Source organism: Cynoglossus semilaevis, chromosome 5 (genome assembly GCF_000523025.1).
Source record: "Cynoglossus semilaevis isolate Cse_v1.0 chromosome 5, Cse_v1.0, whole genome shotgun sequence".
In the NCBI taxonomy this organism is placed as follows: Eukaryota; Metazoa; Chordata; class Actinopteri; order Pleuronectiformes; family Cynoglossidae; genus Cynoglossus; species Cynoglossus semilaevis.
In genome coordinates this window covers 10991996-11006516 of record NC_024311.1, presented here as the reverse complement: position 1 = coordinate 11006516, position 14521 = coordinate 10991996, and the positions used below count along the sequence as shown (strand labels likewise).

General features: G+C 36.9%; 1 protein-coding gene across 2 annotated transcripts in view; it reads right to left on the bottom strand.

The window, feature by feature from the left end:
* Nucleotides 1–14521, bottom strand: part of tox3 (TOX high mobility group box family member 3) — a 280269-nt gene that overhangs the window by 201374 nt on the left and 64374 nt on the right. The window lies entirely within an intron of this gene.

Genomic DNA, 14521 nt, shown 5'->3' with positions numbered 1-14521 from the left:
TAAGCATGACCCAGGCTGATGTTCCTGTGACCATTACATTTTCCATAAAGAGGGCGCACCAGGGTTCTGTGATTGTGTATGTGTGTGCACACAAGTCTGTGTGTGCGTGTTTGTATGGAGTCTAAGAGCCAGAGAGAGACAGTAAAAGAAAAACAATCAGAGGATAAGAGTCAGGGGGGGAGAGGAGGGGGGGCTGCAACAAAAAAGAAAATTAAATAAGATACAAAGGAAGAGAGAGCGACAGAGTGACTGGAGTCATAACAACAGCCATGCAACACACTGGTCACATGACTCTTTTCCATTTCAACAGACAATGCTTTTCTCTCTCTTCCTGTGTCGGAGTTTTTAATTGATCAGATCAAACTTTTCCGTCTTCCAACGTTCTTTTATTTACTGTACTAAATATCGCCTCATTAATTCCCCAGTTTACCGTTTTAAAAACGTCAACAGTGTTTTAGGTGAGAATGAAATTTTATTTTTATTTTTTTATTTGTGGTACGGCTCTACACATTAGTGGGTGCACAGCGCTCGGTCTACGCAGCCAAGAGAGCAGTTCAGTTTCTCCACCAGTTGAAAAAACTTTAAAAACAGATTACTTGTTCTTGAGGGAAATCTTTTAATTAGCTCAGTTCACATTTATGTAAAACAATAAAATGGTAGCAGCACGCTGAACTCACACAGCACGCTGTTGTACTACATGTACTTTCCTCTCTCTACTCCAACAGAGGAGTAATAGAAGTATCTGTTCTTTGTTTCACACACAATAATTACACACAAATTCCAGTGACAATGAAATAACAATCAAATAATAATGAAACAATGGTCAATTCAGGTATGAGACACGTACATCCACCTGCTGTTATTGATCTTTCTGCAAAAAATATGTTTTTTGGTCATATGACAGAGTGTTGCTGTATTACACTGGTTCTCAAATTTTATTGGTCATTTCCCACTTTGAACCAGGACTTGATTTTCAAGGCCCACCTGACCCCATCGGCCCAACAAGAATTGTAACAAATTAAATCAAATTTAAAATTCATTGAACTAATATGAAGTTTGTTGCCCCCCCACCTGTCATGTTCCTATTCCCCACCAATGGGGCCCGCCCCAGCACTGCTTTATTATGATTAATAAAGATTAATTCAGAGATAGTCTGTTAGTAGTCAGTGTTTGACAGCTCAAGTTGTATTTGAGGTGAATGTACACAAACGTTACAATAATGTAATAATGATTGTGGGTAGATTACATGAACTATCATATTGAAAATAAATCAAATATAGATGTGTATGTACTACTGAAAAAGGCAGTACAACCCACTATTTGTGCAGGGATCCTCTGTACAATTGTTAGCTCATATTTGGTGATAAAACTGAGTTAAAAATGCTCCTGGGAATAACATAAATCTTTCCATAGTACTTTGGCCACACTACAGTATCCAAATATCCTGCGTGTGTACTTTGTTCCTGTGATATATGTAATACAGGTACATGATACATGGCAGTGGCGTTCTTGAAATCCAGGGTCAAGTCTATGTGACCCCTGGGGAGGCGTTCCCACTGCACCACTGTGTCATGTTAACATCGTCCAGAGTGATGTCTGGTTAATTTGCTTCTCTATTCCAATAACCTCGCATATAAATAGTCACCACCGGCCTCGTGTGTTTTCACCTCTTCCACAGCCTCAGAGGAAATGAGGATTTAAATTTGTAATCATATTCTCCTTTTTGAGCTGCATCACGCGCCAAGACTGAAATGAGAAGACAATTAACCTGCACAGTGTAATGGACAATAGGAGCTGATAAAAATAGCTCAGAGGGAAAGAAAGCCAGGTTATATATTCCATTTCAGGTCTTGTTCAGGTTAATTTGATACTTGAATATAAATACAGAGCAGCGCATCCATAACAGATACATGGAAACACAGTAAAAATGGTTAGTTTTAGTTGAACTGATTTGTTTTAATTCAAATTACTGCCAAAGCTTAGCTAAAGCACATTAACAAAGACCACCCATATATTATTATTATTATTATTGTTGTTGTTGTTGTTGTTGTTGTTATCAACATGATTATAATATTAACACACACTGTAAGAATGATAGTTATCTGGTATTAGAGGTGGTATTTTTAAATTTAATTTAAAAAAAGCTGTTGTTGCGTGTCACACAGTCAGTAACACCTATACTGAGCACCAAATGTGCCAAATATGTTTTTTTTTTCACATCATAACGTGTCATGATTTCATTATTTTACTGTGCTTTTCTTTAACCTTAAAGTCATGTCTTTTTCTCAAATATTTGAATCTGATGAGATTCAAATGTTTCAACCCTATTTTGTTTTTTACCATTGGATACCAACGTGTCTAGAACAGCTAGGGTCATGAGTCATGTTTGGCAATTCCAGCCCTGATGGCTTCTGTGGAGTGGAAAAAAATGTCCACACATCAACACAAAAACGCAGCATTAAAACCTGCACAAACTCTTTTGATTTGTGAAAACCATCAATAACTGTGACACAGAAAAGTGAGTTGATGCATTATTTCCAGCAGAGTCTACATTTACAGCAGAGACGGGAACATGTGCTGCGTAGTACAAAGTAAAATACCATGAATAGTAAGTGGCTCAGAGGGACAGGAATTCAGGGTTATTAATAAGTAGAGGAGAAAGAACATTATGCTGTCAAGTCGCCTCATGAGCCAGCAAATTGAGCCTGCAAAACTAAAGCACCGCGGAGATAGACTATTACAATGACCACAACGGAACCAAAAAAAAAAAAAAAACATTAAACTCCAGAAAGATTTAAAATATATATATATATATGATTTTTGTTTTCTTGTTGGACAGGAGAATAAAGACGTATTTGAGCAACACCTTCAGGTGGGTTTATTATACAGACTGTACAGGACCATTACGGTGTTAATCTACCGTTAGAAGTTCTATCAAATCAAGGATCTCAGCTACTAATGCCCCTCCACTGCAAATGTTTACACCACTTCACTTTCATTTTATGTGATTTGATTTTTTCCTGGCCATTAGAGTACAAAACTCCTTAACTGCCTGCTGCACTGTTGAAGCGCTAATGGTTTCGCCAACATCAGCAAAAAAAATTCTTCTCTGCTGATGTTGGCAAAAAGAAGCTGAGGGGCCTTTGGTACGGTAGAAATTCAAATGTATTAAAATTCTCTCTGATCTGTTCATTCATTCATCTTCTGCTGCTAATCCTTTACAGGGTCACGCACGGGGCTGGATTCAATCCCAGCAGTCATCGGGAGGTGGCGGGGTACATCCCACAAACAGTTCTTCATGATCACACTTCAATATGATTTATTATATGTTGTTTTATTTTATTATTATGCACTGTGATACGTGCAACGTCGTCTTAATGGTCACGAACTGAACCAATGGCATCATCAGATTTTCAGAAATTAAAAGATAAAGAAGACTGCTTAGTTCACTGCTGCAGTGAAAACCTCTGGGGATCCTGTTTTGGTTTCTATAACTGACCTCCCTGAAGGACCTATCAGTGAACTGATGCACTGACCCGACTACTAGGAGGTCATGACCTGCCCCGTCACCTTTGCTGCGTAAAAATACGTTATGAATTTCATAAGAAAATAATTGGAAGCTAAATCTTTTAGCATAAAACCAGCCGATTGATATCACATTAAAACATCACTTCAATGTAATCCTACATCTTGAAATCTGCACAAACATACGATGAATGAAACAAACAGAAGTGTTTGTTTCAGGTGAGCTGATGAACCATGCTGCGAAAATCCACTGGAATTTATTTGTTATTGCCGCAGAACTCCTAAAGTGCAAGGCTATTAGGTTTCTAAATGGAGATAAGCAATTTCCAAAAGGAAGATCTAACTAATCAACAACTCTCTTTTCCAGCCCATCTGATATACAAATTGCGCCTAATGAAGCTTACGAAATCAATTACCTAGGTAATACTTTGCATGCAAGGGAAACCAAACACTGAATGCAGGATGCATACGTAAAGAGACATTACTCACTGCAGATGATTTTGCTCCATTTACATTAAATTAGCACAAGGAACAGTGAAACCGACTGCAGCGTACTCCATTACATTAAAGTAAAACCAGGCCAGAAGCAGAACCCACAACGAGTGACAACATATAAAATGGCAAACGCTGTAAAAATGATAAATGTTTTAACACCAAGTGGACAAACAAATAGCATCAACTGTGCATCTCGGAAAATTTGGGACACCAAATAATGCAGCGTAAAGTATTTGCATGACTCCTGAATGATGGATGATGGTCCTGCTCCCTGCTGATGAAAGTCTTTTCAAAATTAGTTGATAATTTAATAACATTTTCCATGTTCTGCTCCTTGAAGTACCTTGCAGTTGGTTTACTCTGTAGCAGAAAGCAATTTTAAAAAGGTTTTCAAGCGAGGAGTGGACAAATACCAAAACAAGTATCAGTATCTGGCTCGATACTGCATTCAAATACTCATACGACAAAATATCCTTGTAACTGCTTTTCACAACAAGCAGCTGCAGACCTGTCAGACATAGCTAAGTTTTCCCACTCATTGCCTTCGTTGCCCTCGGGTTGTTGACTTGAAGTGAATACCTTCAAGGTTTAATAGTGAAATAAATAAACAGTAATTTTTGTTGATACTTTTTGTTGTTTTCTTTATTGAAAATGTGCTCTGGGAGAAAAAGCTCCGCTCACTTTCTGTCTAGTTAGCTGGTAACTATTCAAAAGGTTCCATGTTATTTAGCTTTATTTGAGATATTTTATTTCATGTATGTTATTTTTTTTATCATTTGTCTCCTTAGTTCTGTTGGCGTATTGTCTAATGAGACAACAGTGACAACACTTTTTTCCATGAATTAGTTGCCTGTTAATGAGAGACCTATCAGTATTTACTCTTTGGTGATATCACCGTGGTCAAGCTGCATCTACGCACTGCTCTGTCACCTACAATATATAATACTTTCTTCCAGTTCATCACATGTTTACTAAAATCAAACCTAAGAAAGTACCAGTACTGTTACTCTGCAAATACACATGTGAAAATATTTCTACTCATATCAGTTGGTAAAAACATCATATTGAGACGTCCTTTGTTTTAGATCAAGGTTCTGAAGCGTAACTTATAAGAAGCTAAAAAAATAAATACAAATACAGACTGACAGTAAAAATAATATTTTTTTACTGCTCGCTCTGCATTCAAAACCCAGTGGTATTTCATCAACGGTATTTTACTTTTGGTGAAAAGTTATTTGACTGTTCATGAAACTTAAAAAAGCTGATTCACAGCTCTTTTGCGAAGTAACATGAGGGAAGAAATATTATTTTACTCTCAGAGCAGTGAGGCAGAAATCTAAATCACAAATCTGGCGTCATGAATTATTAAAGGCCGCTTCTCTCAGCCTTCTACAGGGAGGGAATTTCTAGCACAGTATAGTACAAGCTTCAGATCAAACCGAGCCGAAGGAAAAAAGCAGAAATGGGAGTTTTCATCAGAAGTGTTGCTCTGCACTTCCACAATAGAGCATCTAAAGGCAGATGAGATGTGAGAAACAGTTCTGTGAATCTGAGAGGAAACTGATATGAAGAGAAAGAAAACTCTCTGTCGGCCATGGTAACGCTGTGGTAACAATCATTGAGACGTTAACACAGGAAACGTCAAATAAACAAAAACCAAGAATAGCTTTTCTGCATCGTCAAACGATATCTGTTTAGCCACAGTCTGTCTGATCCTGATTAGGTTCTGTTTGAAGTCAGTAAAGAACCGTAGAACTTCATTATCTTCCATAACTTGTTAAGAGAGATAAAAGAGCCAGACCGCTGCCAATTTCCTCATTACAATAACCACGACAAGTGTATTTGTCCCTCTTGTCAAACTAATTAAATTGGCAAAGCAGAGTGATTATAGAACTGCACTGCTAAGCAGCGTTGGTGCCGTAACAGCTGTGGAAAATGTGACGAGATGTATGGTTAATTTAATATAAAATAAGTTTCTAATTGTTAAATTATGAGGAGAACTGTACGCCAACAACAGTGTATGGAACATGTAAAACCACAGGGCATCACTGTGACTCTGTTTTACACCTAATTTTAAAGCCACACTAAAGAAATAACAATCGACCTAAAGATAGCGTATAAAAGGTTGGGGATTGCATGAGGAAGTCAGAGGTGGCAAAAAAGTGCATGAGGGCGGTGTAGGGCGTATATAAGTAGACTGAGACAGGAAACTGCAGGATTGGAAGACGAAGGTCAGCGGCAATTAAAATAAAAGAAGAAACAGCAGAGTCATCTAAAAGTAGCAATATTTACAAAAACTTGAAACACAACATTGTGTACATTTCCTATTCTTTAGAGACTTCCACTATAAATGACTGACTTATCTTCAAATAGTTAAAAGAGAATGCTTCCATGTTTTTTTCTTTTCTTGATAAACATGTTGCCAGAGGAAAAAGATCACACCCAACACATGTCTAACTCCTTTAAAAATAAGATGAAACTGCTTTAGAAGAAGTGAGAAAAAGATACAGGAGTCAGTCACAGAGAGAAGAAGTCCATGTCTACTCAGAGATAGACTCCGCTGGTGGAGATTCTACTTTAGGGGAAATATTTCTCAATGTTTACTCCACTTCTAGGGTAAAAAAACAAACAAAAAAAAACAAGCTGATATAATTTTGTTTCAGCAGAATCTCTGCACTTGACCGAATATGTCTATAACATTCTCAGAGAAAAGTAGGCTGCTAAAATGCACTTAATTTGGCATGATAGATTGAGTCCATGCTTCAGTGACTGTAATTGAATGTGTGACCTATTTCCCCAGAAGAAAATTGTCTTGTGGGTTATTTGTCGCCATACATTTTAATGGAAAGCAATATAGTGACACTGAAGACATGTATTTTTAACAAATTATTGACAATCTATTCCAATTTGCGGGCTGTTATTTTTGGGGATTTAAATGGAATCTCTCCTGAATAATATTAACATTTATTACAGGTGTATATATATATATATATATCAGAGTAGAAAGACAACAACACAGCACTAGGTGTTGATACCAATTTAATGGCTGGACACTGACAGATTCATTTTGTTCTTTTTCTTATACATATCTACTTCAGTATATGGCCACTACCACAAATTACTGAAATGAAATGATATTTATATTTAATTATTTTTATTTTAACTGTGATCTAAATGGAAGTAGAATCTCCTCATTTTAATGATCTGTCTAATTCATCATTAATGAACTTGACGTCGCACCATAAAAGACTGTTCCTCTGACAGAAGACACAGAAAAGGATAGGAGATTATGTCAAACATTTAGAGAAGCCAGAGAAAAGCCTTATTGTTAAGTGAAGCCCTGAGCCAGACTTGAGATTCCTCTGCAGCTGCTGCAGGAACAAAACAGTACCACTGAAGTCTCTTATCTTCAAAGCACCTTCAGATGTGAGGCCAACAGAATTTTTTGAATACAATTAGTTATACTGGATTAGGCACAGTTACACAGTATGTTTGTCTTGGCACACGGTGATGTTCATTTATATTCTGATATAATGTTAGGAGGGAAGTTTAACGGTAAGACAAACAAAAATAAAATAAAGTGCTGTGGGCTACAGTAGGTTGGACCTAATGTTTGCACACTTCAAACGTTGTCTGCAACTCATCACATGAACACTGGCTTCACTTTTCAACCTGCCAGACAAGTGTGTTTAGAGTGTGAGAGTCAAAGTGTTTACTAATGGCAGAGGTGAAGAAGACGGTGGAGGGGATGACAGCTCCATGAAGTGTACGACTGTCATGAAACAGCAAGGAAAAGATGTTATTTTGGTTTAACAGAGACAAGTTCGATGATTGAAAAGTCATTTGAAGACAAGCTGTGGCGGATTTGACTCAAGGATGAACCTTGACCTCAGTAGAAATGAAGGAGGTTAAAGAACTGCAGTTCAGGCTATGTATATAAATACTGTGTAAATACACTTAATTTATAATAAGTGATTATTCTATGTTGTGTTATTAAGGTTGAGGCTACATTGTGTGTAAAGTATTTTCTTTCTTTCTTTTTATTGCTGATAATACAGAGATTTTGTTGTTCTTTTAATGATATATCAAATATTTAAACAGTTCCAGTCAGTCAGTCTGGACAATCACTGATGTTTTAGATACAATTTCAGTCTTAATTTAAATGAAAGCAGTGGTGTTGCGTGACTGAATTTCACTCTTTTGGGATTTCTTTTATTTTGCCCTAAAATAGAGCAGACTATTGGCTGCACAGTTTGAACGTGGTGTTTTTTTAGATGTCTATATTAAGAAGAGAAACAAAAGAACATTTCTTATGAACAACGTGAATGAAAAGAATATATATATATATTTGTATTTTGTTGGTATCTGTAGATACTCCAGAGTGCAGTACTTGTATCAGACATGAAATATCGGTCTTTCTGGGAATTTTCCCACGTTAAGGTGACATTAAATGACTAAATGTAAAGTTGGTGCTGTTTGTGTTGAATCACTTGACTCCACTATTAAGTTTTAAAGAGAGACAGAAGTAAAGATACAAACTAGTTACCGTCACTAATGTTTATGACATCACAATAAAACACGTCGACTCCAGGGTGAAAATAAAACACCACAAAGCCAAGCAACCACCGGCGAAATGGAAGGCGTTAATTGCCTTTTTAGCTGTTACCTAAAAAAAAAAAAAAATCGAAAAAAAAAAAATCAGTGTTTCTTTTTTAAACCTAGTGAAAAAGGTTGTTGTCTCAAAAATCAGGAAGGTGAAAGGGAGACATCTGTTAACAGATTTAAAAAAGAAACTTCACCCCCGCTGTTCATGTGGTTGCCGGGTCTGAGCGTACATCTGTGGTTACACCTGACATTTATCCCCTGCTGATTCAGATCTAAATAATGAAACAAATAGTTAAAAGTATCATTGAAACTGTTCTTTATATGTTTTAATTAAACTACAATTGCGGAGCAGCAGCCATAAAATGTAAATTCATAATGACTGTGCGGGGCTTAATGTAAATGTAGTCTGTAATGACACAGTACTTGTGGAAGTAAAATGCAATTAGTATACATCAACCCGTGTGGCACAGCTGATGCCACCAGCTGTTGTATTTACATTTTTAATTATAAAGTTAAACAAAAATGAACGGCACATCACTAATTATGGAATAATTCTGTTTTCTGTGCATGTCTCATTTAGTCAAAGGGAGAATATATGTCCTGCACTGTAAAGTAAGCCACCATTCATCACTTAAAGTTCAAATGGCTCCCTCTCAGTGGAAACGATACCTGTAACACGCTAATGAGTTCCTAGACATTTCTGCGGTAATGAATGCTCCTAATCCCGTTATTTAATTGTTGCTGACTGTTGCTCTTTCCACTCAAATGAAGTCAAAATTAAAATTAGGTCAGTCTTGAAGAAAGTATCTCTAAAATATGGATGAAGTTTTCCTGCATAATTTGTACACGTTGCCAAAAAAGCCAACTTAACCTTGCAGTAGCTTACTGGATATTGTACTTTGGTGAAATGGATTGTTTACAAAATAGGTAAATGAAAAGCAGCGAATAAATACTAAAAGCGATCAGTCTTTCATCACTGATTAATGTAGGCAAGTGAGTGCAGAAGCAATTAAAAATAAAAGCAAAAAAATAAATAAAAACCAAAGTCTGTGACGGAGAAATATTCAACCTGAGTATATTTTACCAAGGTAAACAAATAAATGCACATTTTCAGAGATATTAATCTGAATATATCCTCTGAGTCACATTAGCCTTAAAACTGCTCACCAGGATTAATGGTACCTGTAGCTCTGTCCCACATAAGAACCAAATCCATCAGAGCTGAGGAGACAGCACCGTGTGGTGTTCTGTGTTATTTAAACACATTTGTTCCTTCACTGGACCATAAATAGTGAAGTATAATGTATTGTAATAAAGTATTGTATAGTATAGTACGGTACAGTACAGTATAGTACCGTACAGTATAGTACAGTACAGTGTAATATAGTATAGTACGGTACAGTATAGTAGAGTAATGTAAAGTATAGTACGGTACAGTATAGTGTAATATAGTATAGTACGGTACAGTACAGTATAGAGTAGTATAGTTTTAGAGTATATTATAATATATACAGTACAACAACCATCGTCCATGTGTTTGGTTATACAGTAGTAGTACTTATTTACTAGTAGTACTTCATTTTAGAAACAAATTAAATATGCAGTTTACAAATTCTAACACATTAACAGTTGACAACAATCAAGTCGACAAGAAACATTTCATAAAGGATTTTTTTAGACTTTTTTGTGTTGTTAATTGCTCAGAGCCACTTGATGGCGCTGCACCTGCTCAAACATACAGTTCAATCCAAATTACATTTTCCTCTCTGAAGGTTTTTGTTCAACAAATGTTGCTGCTGTTAAAACCAGCAACACTGTGGAATATTTACAGCTGCCCTTTGGGATGTGGCTGTGCAGGACAGCAGGAGCAGCAAACGGAAATAAAACATGATTTTCTATTCAGCTCTGATCTCGGCTTTTAAACAAAAAACAACCAAACAAAACAACATCTGATGTGGAATATTAAATCAATAACTTGAGGTATTTATTAACATGTTCTGGTCAGTAAAGTATAAAACATTTACAGCGGGAAAGTGCTCATTTGTTGAGAGAACGGTCACTAATGGAGCAGCAAACAGTCAAAATGAATAACATTTATTTTATTTCAAGATTGTGAAAATGTTTGCCTGTGGAGTTGCAGGGACTTTTCCACAGATGAGTGTGACTAATATAAACATCACCGTCTGATCTGGTCCTCAGTGAGGCAGCCTCACAGACAGGTAAACAAATCAATCAAAAAAAGAAAATACTGTGTCTAACAAAGCAGTCCAAACCAAAAGGACTTTGAGCTGAGTCACAGTCAGGTGACCTCACATTTTTTTTGTTTGGGAGAATTTAAATCAACAACTACATTTAGATCTGCCGCAGTGAACAAAGACGGCCTTTGTTCGACAGAGCGTTGCCTCGACTGGAGTGGTGTTTCAGAAAGTATAAAAGTGAATAAAACACCCACACAGCTCATGTACTGCAAACCTTTTATCCAGGTCTGTGCAGGAGACCACCGAACGAGAGAGAATTGAACTACCAGCTCAGGTTATTTATCAGTGTGGAAGCAAAAGAGAGAGTGAAAAAGGAAAAAATAATCACAATAAGGATCATAACAAAACACGGAGTTCAGATGAGAAAATGTTTCGGAATAGAATAGAAAGAGGGAGCTGTGTTACATTCCCTGATTATTGACATGTGTGGAGTGAGTCAAGAGAGACAAATATACAGTTAGAAAGTGCACTTAAGAAGAACCTGTTCTTTAAAAAGGCCTGTGAATACAATGGGGGAATACTGTATCTGTAGGCACAGAATAATACATTTAGATAGGTTAATAAATGTATGTCAATACAATTGTTTACTCTTTTCACTTCAACTTCAACATTAAGATTCTTTCTCCAGTTTCCATTCTAGCACTTCTTATTATTCTGCTCTCCGTCTCCTTCTGCTGCTCATGTATCACTGTTGTTTGGTGTTGTGCAGTTTATGGACCTGACACTGACCTGCCCAAAGACTGGAGATGAGTTCTGTCTGTTATACTGCAAATATACAGTACATGTGTATGTGTGTTATTTATTGTACCCTTTTATGAATGAAAACATAAAACTGACTCTGTCTTTTTCTGTTCTTACAGCATCTGGAAACCACTTTAAAAACCCTAACGATAAATAAGAATAATTTTGTTCTGACACATTCAAATTATAACAAGTCATGAAGCAAATACTGATCTGCTTTGTGAGTCTATATGAATAAAATCAATATATTATACAGTTGACATCAGTGACATCAGTGACCGTCTTCTGAGCTGCTCCAACCCCTCCCTCCAACTTTCACTTCTTACTGTCTTCTGTATTTTGAGTTGTTTTACTGCCACCTAGAGGATGTATTGACTACTTTAACATTTCACCCGAAGAAGTGAAGTTTCTCCCACTGTAAATACAGTTTAAGATGCTCTATTCAAATGACTGATAGACAGTACTAAATGTAATCACTTTTATATATGCAAATACTTTTACTGAAATTCCTTAAGACCCCTCCTTGATTGTCTGAATCAACTCTCCTGTCCATAACAGCAACACCATAAGATTTTATATCTCAGTGGGTTTCTTCTATTAGTGGGTAACTTCTATTAGTGGTAAAAAAAAAAAAAAAAAAACAAGTACCAAGAATGTCATGAGTGGTAGTCTATTTTTACTACAAATATTTACTATTTACTTCACACTTTATAAATATTCACTTCCTATACAACCTTTTCCGGAAGTTTCTGAACCTTCAAGCACTCTTGGTGTGTTGCCTTGGAGCACATTTGTTTTAAAATGATTTAAATATCGTGAATATTTTTGCAGTAACAAACCTGAGGGGAAAAACCTCAGGCTATGAATATGTGGATGTTAAGTTGAAGAAACACTTAAAAAAAAAAACAGACTTTAACCCCTGACGTAGGGCGACTTTAATTCGTTGTTGATGAAGATCAAGCACATCCTTGAGCAACACTTTTTTCCAAAACTTGTAGTTTTGAGCCATTACCAGACCCAGTAATGTGACTACAATAAAACCCTGCCCACCTTCATCTCTGCTATCTGAAAGTGCACACGTTGTGTCGAGGTCTGTCTTCGCTGCTAATTAATCGAAGGAGCAATTATCTGTGTGCAGCTGTTCGGCCAGATGCCACTGAACTCTGCTCTGAGGCTGTGTTGGAAAATCAAACATGACAAATATGAGACATGTCATCAAAAATCAAACATATGACTAATGATGAGACATGTATCTGACCTGCTACAAGGACTTAAAGATGTAGTTTTCATTTGCCAAGTATTTGTTAACGTTTGTTACTGTGAGCAGTAAACAGAAAATAAATGAATGTTATTATAGTATCTGTCACATTTATGTTTTGTAATTATTGTAAATGGATCATAATTTGCGGCTGATTAATGTGTAAATTGCATCTTCTGCTGTTACTGTTTGATGTGAAATTGATTTTATTATGCTGGAATGCAGGCGGAATAACAAACAGACCATTAAATGTGATTATTATGAATTTGACTGTAAACAAAAACACACTTTGTCTAGTCTAATTAATTTTTTTTCTTAATTATATTGAAAATGTTGTTCAGATTCTTAAATGTCAGCAAACTGTTTGAGTAAAACGGTCAAATTTGGTTGCTTTGTTGTTTTTTAGTTTGGTTATTTTTGACCTCTGAAGAGTGAAACCAAACTGTTGTACTTGGGTTCAGAATAACTCCGGTCCGTCTGAGTCTGTTTGTCACTGTTTCCTTGTTGATGTATCACAGTGACAACTGCAGTTACCCAAACTGTAATGTACTGCAATGCAGATGCCCTGCACAGAGGAGGGCCAGGAGGTAGCTCTGCATTTTCTTCTTCCTTTTTTTCTCGGGGTCTCAGCATTAACTGCATTATCCAGTCAGAATGCCTGGTCATCATTCCTGTTCTCTTTATCACCACAGTGTGCTTCGTTCTCAGCGCCCGACAACTTCATATACCCAGAAATCCATGACCTCATCACAGTGTTAACGTTGATTTAGCACACTGTGATTCCGTCTTCTGAAGACCACTTTGAGCTTTACTTTTGATGGCAGTGAAAATATAATGCGCTGAATTTGTAAGCTGTTTGCTGGCGGTCCAGTGTGACATGGAACACACCAATTATATTTGATGTAGCGTTTGATGGCGGTCCAGTGTGACATGGAACACACATTACGCAGCCCACGGTACAAAGTGACTACAAATCTTCATTTGCACTTGAAAACATGACAATGAATGTCTTCTCCAAGTGAAAGGCACAACAAGCCTGTGTTTTCTCTAATGTCTCCAGTCCACAACATTCATTCTCCTCTGGGAGGAACTGAGCGATTATCGGTTGTAATAATAGGAATAGAATTAATAACTGGTTCCTTTAATAAAGTGTGGCTGTCAACGGTGTCAGGCTGCGGCCATGTTTGTGATGGGTAGCATGTGTAAATCCCATTGAAAGGCATCATTAATCTTCTCATCTGGATGCCATGGGACATAAAATTAAAGAGTGGGAAATTACTTGTCACCCTCACAGCGGCGCACTGAAACATTTTAGATCGGGGTGTAATTGTTTTCCTGATTAGTTTAGCGTGGTTATATGTATTTATTTACATGTTCTGTTAACAAGGACGGCGTTTGTTGTGACCTACTTCCTCCCCCCATCTCCTCCTCCTCCCCCACTCCCACCAAGTTGAGGATGAAAAATCCCTTTGAGCTCTGGGAGCAGCCGCCGAGCTGCTTTCATTTTGCCGAAGAAAGGAACATTATTGTGGCTAATGCAAACACTTCAAATATACATTTGCAGCAGTGAAATTACATATTATTTTCTTTATGAGCAACCAAATGAGCGTGCACGGAGACACTAAATCTCACTCTGTTA